The following is a 9,576-nucleotide window of genomic DNA, read 5'->3' as shown; positions in this document are numbered from 1 at the left end:
GATGAATGCTCATTTTGGTTTGTGTCAAACTGCGGCAGGGAGCGCTCCTGTCTCGAGTCTGTCGAGAGCTGCTGTTGATTTTGCTCAGGAGACTGCAGTAGACCTGAGCAGGAAGACTTAATACCACAAGATGGCCAATATAATCCTAATCCAATTTTAATTTAAATTCAGCCTTGCTCAGCAGGCGCACATATTTTTGCAGATCTGATGGCATTTTATAGTTTGAAATAACATAAGGCCCAGACGGAGTTCAGTCCAATTACCTACCATCTCCAAGTGAATAAAAATTCATGATGCCGCCTTTTCTTTTGTTCGCTGCAGTGACGGTGATGTGTCCTCACCGCACAGGGAAAAGAAAGAGGTCGGGCATGATAGTCCTCATAAGTCCATATCACCGTTGAAATGAAGTGGTAAGTCCTAAGAGAACCATGTGTCCATCCCTGTCAGAGCGTCCTTGAGCGAGCCACTGAACCTCTGCCTCTGTGCACTGACCCCCTTTAGTGAAATGTCACATGAATACGAGTCTCGGAGGAATATGAAATGAAACAAATTCATCATTAAACTTTGCACACCAGGGCGGCTGCAAAAAAACTCAATATTTTAAAGTGGCGGCATGACCCTGAATTTATAGCTCCGGTCTGTGCCACATCGAGTCAAAATGTCCTTGAGCAGGACAGTGAATCCCCAACAGGTCACTAACTGTAAATCGCTCTACATGGTAGTGTCTTAAAATGTAAATCATACACCGAAACTGCACTGTGGCAGCCACGGACTCCATGCCTCATCATCCCACCAGGGGGAGCCATGTGAGAGGACTGTAGAGGTTATCTATTGATCACTTTCTACCGTCTCTCTCCTCAAGGCCTTCGCCATCTGTGCAGCTTTGATGGTGAATGCTGAAATTAAAAAACAAGCCATAGGCAAAGTTATTCTTGTCTGTAGTCCAGCAAAAAAAAAAGGCACAGGAAAGAAATACAGTCGTGTGCAGCAACAAGGAAATCCTCAGTTGTCACCGGCTTGTTTATACTGTAGATGCTTAAAGGTGAAGTGCTGCCCTCAGGGATACATATCAAACACAATCACTTCAAAGAGTTGTGTGTTTTATCGTACTCTGTTGTTGATTCAATTGAGCGTATCATGTTGTGTTTCATATCGCATCGCCACCACGCTTTCGCTTTCAAATAAAGACGGGCACTTTTACTGATGTTTCTCAGAAAAGAAAATCAGAAACAAACCTGAGGAGTCTCAGTAGAGATTTTGCATTATAAAGCTTTTAAAATAAAATAAAAAAAGATCTTTGATTTCCTCTGGGGCATGAAAATACAACAATGAAAAAATCAATTTGTCATAGATACTGTAGTTCAGATACACAATGCACTGCACTGCACCAACAACACATATCTCACTTCACAACTGTAACGCCTCAAATACCCTAAATATCACACATGCAATCTATATTGGACGTAACGGAGGCTCAAAGTCTACGAACTGAAACCACAGACAGTAAACGCACAGACGTCAAGTTCAAAGAATGAGCCGCTTCTTCGAAACGCAGATAGTTCTGCTTATAATTAAGCCATGTGTTGCAGCAAAAAATCCAAAGTCAGCAGAAGGAAAGAAAGATGATTGTACAAAACAGAGCAGATGCACGAGTCATTAAAAATATATGTGAGTGAGAAGAGAAATGGAAGAGTCACAGTTAGAGGGAGGGTACTTAACAGAATGGGGTGCATGATGGTACATTTCATATTGCATCTAGTGCTTCTTGTTCACTTTTGCAGCTCTGTCCTTTACTTGTTTTGGTTTGTCACAAGATTCCCGTCAGAAAACCAGTTGATGGATGTTACTGTTCATTCAAAGCGAGACGACAAGCAACCGGGACAATAACTGATGTAAATGCTAAAATGTAGTGTGCTAACAATAGCCATCATAAGCTGGTGGTTGAACCTGACCAAGGGAGGCCGTAGCAGCAAAAGTCCAGCCCAGCGTCCAGGATGAAACGTTAGCAGTCGATATTTCTGCAAATCGCCGATGCATCATAAAATCTGTACGTGTCATATCTATAAAATGTGCCGTATCATTTTCTCATTTCATGGTTATTATGTCAGGAGGTGTTGGGAACAGTTGTGGAGTTAACGGCGACAAGGCTGCAAAGCAAGTCAGAGCGAAACCACTGGATATCTTTGATGAGCAACCGTGGTGTTTCAACATTTGTAAGAGTGACATAACTGGACATCTTTAAGGCCGGGGCCATCTGTAGCCGCGTTCGTGGCGACCAAGACAGGTATTTTAAACCGAAACACAATGTTTTCACAGATTTGTGACAAAAATTAGACATTAAACCTACTGAAACAAGAAGTTTGAAATTGTCTTTGGTTTTGCAAAAATGTTCTTTGCCAGCATTTATTCTGGTAATTGGGTTGCAAAAACCCTGAGTGTACTGACTTGAAGAGCAGTGTGCTATATTTCAGACAAATTCAACTTTTCATTTGTATCAAGACAAATTAGTTTTTTTGTTTTGCCGAAGTTACATTGTGAGCGACGCGAGCCAGAGGGGCATGAGTGACATTTTGGGTAAAAAATTAGTTATGTTCTGTATTTCAAATGAAAGTTCATGAATAACTCTCTCCACTGCAAAAAAGGGCCAATTCTAAACCAATCCAGTGTTATTAATCACAAACCAAAAGACCTAACTGAACTATTTGGGGCTAAAAGGATGCTGCAAACATCACGTCAGGCCAGTTAACTGACAAACACACCTCAAAGTAGACAAGAGAGTAAAATATCCCGACATACCAACAGAGATCAGCGGATGGATCCGGTCGCGGGGAGTGCAGGACCAACTGCTCAGGGGAGTTTCGAGTTCGTTGTGCAGATAACTACGGAAGCAGAAGAAGCAAAAGTGAGACTTGAGATTGCCGTGCTCCACTCCTTTGACGGTGTCAGGGTGAGGTTTGGTGCTCTATGCAGTGGGAAACTGATAAAACAAGCAGGCCGCTCTCTGTCCTACATGCCATGCCTGCAGTGAAGACCCACATACCTTTTATCATAAGGCTGTCAGTGGTTCTTTAAATACCCTGCAGGACACAGGCTACACTCTGCTGTTAGCTTGACTTCACTCCCTTGACTGGTTCAGCTCACACAATCAAAAATAGTTCTTCATCCTAATGCAGATGCCAGATTCAGGATACATTTGTAAAAACCTTTCACTCTGTAGGTGTTTGTTAAAGCCCGGCCAGTACAGAAAGAGCAGGGATCCCTCTGATTTGCTTATCAGAGAGTCATGACAAAGATATAGTGTATGTGCTGAAGGCAGGGTGTTTTACAGCTGAACTGCTGTATAACTGCATCAATATCTGCACAGCTGCAGCTGCTGATATGCTGCTCCGCGACGCGCGTGCTGCAGAGTATTGTAAACCATGGAGTCTGCTGAACAATAATAACGCCACTGTTTCTAAATTGCCTCATGTGCACTTACTGCAATGTGTACAGTATGTCAGCCATCATCCATGCCAACACATTAATCAGTAACCTGTTATCAGCGGATAGTCTGGGTCAGCCTGCTGTTTACATCCCTGCATTCTCATTAAGTGCAGTCCGTGGCCCCCGTGCCTGACTGTGTGTTATTTGATATGGATGTGTTGCCCTACTTATTGGGGCTCAGCAGCTCAGCCTGACTACTTTCAAATCCTAAATATATCTCTTACACCCGTAGGAGCAACTGAGAATGGATTTGATTGACGGTTTTGTCAACCGTAATGAAGTTATCTCAATCTCAGCAACTCATCAAACAATTCAGATTGCAGTATCGATGCGGGTTGGCCTCAAAGTACCATCAGCGCCACGATTTAAAATGCTGTTAAAAACACACCTGTACAGACGAGCATTTGCATAACGTATTTTCAAAGTCATAATCTTGCTCTTTTACATTTTGTCTTATCTCTGCGCTTTATATTTCTTGTTTACTGCTCTTTGCACCTGTATTGTGTTTTGCGAGGCATCTGGATTTATTGCATTTTATGTGCTTACTTTGTCTTTCTGGTACTGTATGCTATTATATTCAGTGAAGCACCTTGTAACTTTGGTTTTGAAAGGTGCTACAGAAAGAAAGTTATCCTCAGTCTTATTCTTATTTGGCCCACCAGATGTTTCTTAGTGAATTTAAGAAGAAAATTGATTTAAAACATGAAACCTAAATTGCTGTCGATGCATTTTTCGGGAGGTAAAATGAACTTTAAATATGCAGATTATTGATTTTGTGTCATAATCCAAGGGAACGTGGGATGCTAGTACCATTTTGCACCCTAACAATACAATATGTGTTTGCTTTTGGGCCCTGATCCACCATTCAGCTTTCCTTTTGGCCCTCCAAGCGAAAAAGTTTGGCCAATTGAGCATGCAGAATCTGTGCAGAGCCGCTCGTCAGCAAGTGATTGGCAGCTCAGGTAAGCAGATCAGTGCAGCCTGTCGCTATCGTATCCATGATTTCACACATTAAGCAGAGTTTCTCCTTATTCGTCTCCTCTGCCTCTTTGCCAGTGCCATTTTTGCAACTTTCATCAGACATATTCTCGATTAGATGCGGCTGTATTAGTGAGAGTGCTGTCAAAAAACCCTGCTTGATGAAAACAATGGTTTGTGTATCCGCAGAGTGGCATTTCCCCATCATGCAGGCGCAGAACGTACAAACCTGACCGCCGGCTGTAGTCTTTGCGGTGTGTTCGAGTGCATCTTTTTGGCTGAGACACAGGAGATGTGAGGCGCCGCAACAGTTTGCCTTCATCGCAGCTGGTTCTTTGATGTCAGATTGGTGTGTCAGGGACTTAAGTGTTTGTATCCTGCTTATAAATGTTGAATGAGAAGGTCACTATAAAGTCTTACCAACAGAAACCTTGAAAAACTTTAAACTAAATAGATATACTGCACGTCTAAGGGCCTGAACCTGCCTGGACTGTATGTTTCTTCATGACTGCTTGTTGGATGGTCGAATGGCTTGAAACCCCTGCCCCCGCACCTTTCCGACGCAGGATCTAACATTCTCGCATCTAACATTCACACCGGCTTCACCCACACAATGACATACCGACTGTGCAGAGGTGAGAAAGCAGCTCTCTTTTGACAGTTTTTATGTCAACAACTGAATGCAACACAATGAAAGCCTTCCAGGAGAGACGGTCTGAAGCTGCGTGCTCTTTTCTCCACACACACAATATGATAAATGATATCATGACTCTCGTCTCTCTATGACAGCAGGCTTTTTTTTTGCACTCCTCCTCCTCCTAGATCTGTGGACGACAGGTCACAATAAGAAACTCTGACCCTTGCAGAGAGCAAACATCTGCAAGGGACACTGCTGCTGTGCAGGGGTGGTAGTCGGGAGGTGGGTGGACGTACATTAAAAACTCTGAGGCCTTTGCTGGTTTTCATTTCATTTTTTGAAATGATGATAAATTCATTTCCAGACTGAATCATTTACAAGCGTCTCTTTAGTCTCTGCAACCCGCGATAGGCATTTGTAATCGCTTCTGGGAATGATTGATCAGAAAAAATATAACTGATCATGAAACCAAATATTAGCTGAAGAGCGTTTGAGCACCAACATGTTCCTGCTTATTTTTTTTTACTCTTTGTTGCAAAATGTGGCCCACAGACCCTTTGAATATCTTTGCCCTCCAAAATGCCACTGCTCTGCCACGTGACCTCGTATTAAGCATGCCTTTGGGGGAGTGAACGGTGACATTTACACATTTTTTTTTTGGCAGGATTCACTCATATAAAATCGCTCACTATCATATATTTTTGAACAGCTTTTGATAAGGACAGTTTTTTCTAAGGGGGACGTTGAAGGTCTTTAGGAAATGACATTTCTGCTGACCTATAAAAGGTGCTGTTTGTCCTATCAGCCTTTAATGTGCCTTCACCGAAGGAGCTGAGTAAGCAAAGCCTGAAACACTGTAATGTACATTATTTTTTATTCATCTTTTCATTCTGCAGAGGCAGGTTTAATAGCTTATATAAAGAAACCCTAAAAGCCTGAATCTTTACAAGGCTCTATAGTGTATAACGTCTATAATGGATTAAATTATTAATGCATTTTCTATTGTCAGTACTAATATTTCCATATGAATGCTTTGATTTAGGAGTAATCGGTGTGGTTATTCAAAGCTCCTCTCATCTATGTTTTGAGGCTAAAAACATACAAGCGTCAGGGTCGTACATGAACACATCATTTTCTGTTAGTTATGACAGTTTTGGTTATTTCTCATGAGAAATTTCTGTATTTTTTTCCCCCATTTTTATTTCTGTCAGTGCTCTTCTCACCATTTTAAGGTGGGCAGCGCTAAACTGGGTCTCACATACATTTACAAATGTGATCGAGTCGCCAACGCTGTCAATCAAACCGGATGAAAACACACCTACACAGCCCAGGTGGAGGAGTGTTTTTAATTAAAATCAATAGCTATTCAATTCAATTCAATAGATTTTTGTAACTACCTCTCTATGCAGTCGCTCTCATTGTTGCTGTTCCTGCAGTGGACTCGAACGGGCCTTCACAGGCACATGGGATGTACTATTGATATCCTTTACTACATTATTCCCAGTTTCAACAGTAATAAATAACTTCATGTAAAGGTAACTCCTAAACAGTATAAACATTTTCATATTGAACCTTTAAACCTGGATCTAAACCGAGGCTGGATTTTTCACAGAAAAACAAGGGTTGGATTACGGCACAAAGGAAGTGCGCCTGCGATTGCGCAACCAAAACAGAAAGAGAAATTGTTTGGTCCAGTGGAGCGACTGGATACCAGTGAAAACTCTGCACTTGAAATTAACCACCGCTGATGGAGGAGGCAAAGAAGGCGAAGAGGGGGAGCGATAGAAACCGAGGTAAAACAAGACTGATCGGACGGTCTGTTCCCTCGTTGATATGTTTCACCCTTAATGGTGGGACGGTTCGAAACCAGCATTCCTTCTACATCAGTAAGTAACAAAACCTGCCGACTTCTTAACACAACCAGGTGTTTAACTCTGCCTTTCTCATAGCACTGAGACCGAGGTAACTACGTAACTAGAAGAACATTAAGACATTAAACTGCAGTCTATCTTCTTCCTCCTTGAATTATTTGAATATATTTTTTGAAAGTGTTTCATCTCTAAATTTGCTTTCCAAAAATGGCCACGCCGCCCACTTACTCATCCCGAACACAGCAATGAATCACAGTCCACAGATGGTCCGGATCTGAAAGCCAGAACAGGGGCCACATCTGGCATGGCCATGACAAAGCTATTACTCAGCCAACTGTATGTAAGAAGACCAAATGCTCTTTCACTCCGCCATCTGATTTATATGATGACAGCGGTGGAAAAAAGTGCACATATTTCTTTACTCAAGTAGAAGAACTGATTCAACGTGATGACAGGTTGAAGTCAGGCTTGTTATGATGGGAGGGCGGCTTGCAGTGACACGAAATAAGAATAATCGATAATCCCCCTCGAATGCATTAAAATAAAAGTACAGATACCTGAAAAATGGACTAAATACATTAATGTACAGCTGAACATGCTGCTGGGTCATGACTCACAGCAGGTCGACGCCTTCTTATAACAACAACGACGATCCTTTGGCCCTTTTTCGGCAACATATCGCACTGCATGCCCACACTAAAGTGATCAAAGTGGAAGATTAAAGCAGTGTGAAGGGTCACCGTGCGAATCCATCGCAGGTTCTCCTACCAGCTGTCCCGCAGTCGACCTGAGGTCGGCTTCAGAGGAAGAGATGTTTGATGTGCTGAGCAATCAATTTATCACAAATTCTTGCTCACACCTCTGCAGAATGGTTTTAAAGCTCACATCTTATATCTGTCTGTACGGTCTGGCCCGACAGATGGCCAGAGTAAGGCCAGATGTAGTTGTAGAGTTTGCTGAGAGTTCAGTGGTATTAGAGCTATTTTACAGAAGAGTGTCGGTGTCAGGCCATCAGCAGCTAACTTCTCAATTAAACGCTCCCTAAATTGTGGTCATTAAAATTTCACCTGAACGCCGAAGCCCAGTTGTTTTCTTGCTATTGCGCTGCGAGGATATTAAAGAGGTGTATTTTGTACATCTTTAGAGCAATTTTACCCTCTAATCAGAAGAGTCGTGACTTTCAAGTTTCATCGACCTCTCAGAATGAGTGCGATGCCTCCGTCTCGCAGCTCCGGTCCAATCGGGGGCTCCTTTTATCTCGCCAATCACCCACTGTTTGACAAAACCATTGATTCAACTCTCTTTTGCTCCTATAATGAGATGCATTTTAAGTACTGTGCTTTTTGATCTTTCAAGACATTTATATCTCCATGATCCGAGCTCGTGGTCCGAGGATCAGCAGCTTTAAAACATCTAGGCTCTCCATCAGTTCAGCTCAGTGTTTTTTATCGTTCTCTGCACTTGTACTGATGAATAATAAAAACCAAACTCTCTTTATCGGCTCCGAACTGACTAAAAGCATTTTCTGTTCGAGACCTTGGATCGTGGCTGATTAACTGAGACGGGTTTTGTGCGAGAGCCACGACTGGAAATATTGGTAATCAAGGACCTAATTGTACTGTAAATATAAAGCAGACAAACAATGGAGGCCGGTTTTCAAACAAAGGTGTAATAATAGATCGGCCGGCGCCGAGCACAGGTCAACGAGCCCTGTAAACAATCAACAAGCAGTCTCCCGTCGCGCATATTCATCATTTTCAGGCTCATAGTCGAGGGGCAGGTGACGCGGGAGCATTATTACCTCGGAACCTCAAACATTAACGGCGTGTGCGACTGTGATCTCTGACCACTTTTCCAAACACATCCATACATCCAGCAGCCTCGGTATCAGCTTTGCTTTTACAACCACTTTGTGAGTTCCCGGCAACGGCAGATAACCCAATAAACGCCCACGACCGGCATTCATTGTACAGGTGTGTGACTTGGCCTCATTCCCAGTCGTGAGAGAAGTTTGAAAAATGTGCACATTGATCATTAGCTCACAAAGTTACACGCAAAATGACTCTTGGTTTCTGTGTTTACAAGACTTACACAAAGCAGGGTATCGCCACGTGTTGTTGGCTGAAATATTAATTGCGCATGTTGGCAATGAGAGTAAACTGCACGGCTCTTTGAAATGGGACTACGGGAAAGTTTCCTTTTGGTACGCCTCTATAAAAGGAATTGATGTGATCATTATAAAACTGATTAGTAGGAATGGGCGGGGAGCCAGGGGCTGGAAATCTATTTTGCCTCCGGGGCTTTCACACTGTCGTCTATTTTCCTCACAGATTTCTGTCCTCCAACAGTTGTTCCTTGGACTTAGGTCGTACTTGATAAGGCTCCCGTCCAAATATAAAAGATTATCTCTTCGACATAGGAGGCTTTATTTTATGAATGTGTCACTGGGAATAAAATGAGTCCAGCTACGTTGGATGCAAAGTCACTCTTCAAATAGCAATATGGTGGCTTAGCAGGCGCTGAACTCTTCTGTCGGGACGGGAGAATTATGTTGTTATTTTTTTTTTTTCCTTCGCCGAAAATATAAGGAAGCTTATAGGTTCATGC

Source organism: Pagrus pagrus, assembly GCF_965226575.1.
Source record: "Pagrus pagrus genome assembly, chromosome: 7".
Classification (NCBI taxonomy): domain Eukaryota; kingdom Metazoa; phylum Chordata; class Actinopteri; order Spariformes; family Sparidae; genus Pagrus; species Pagrus pagrus.
Note: the sequence above shows the minus strand (reverse complement) of the source record.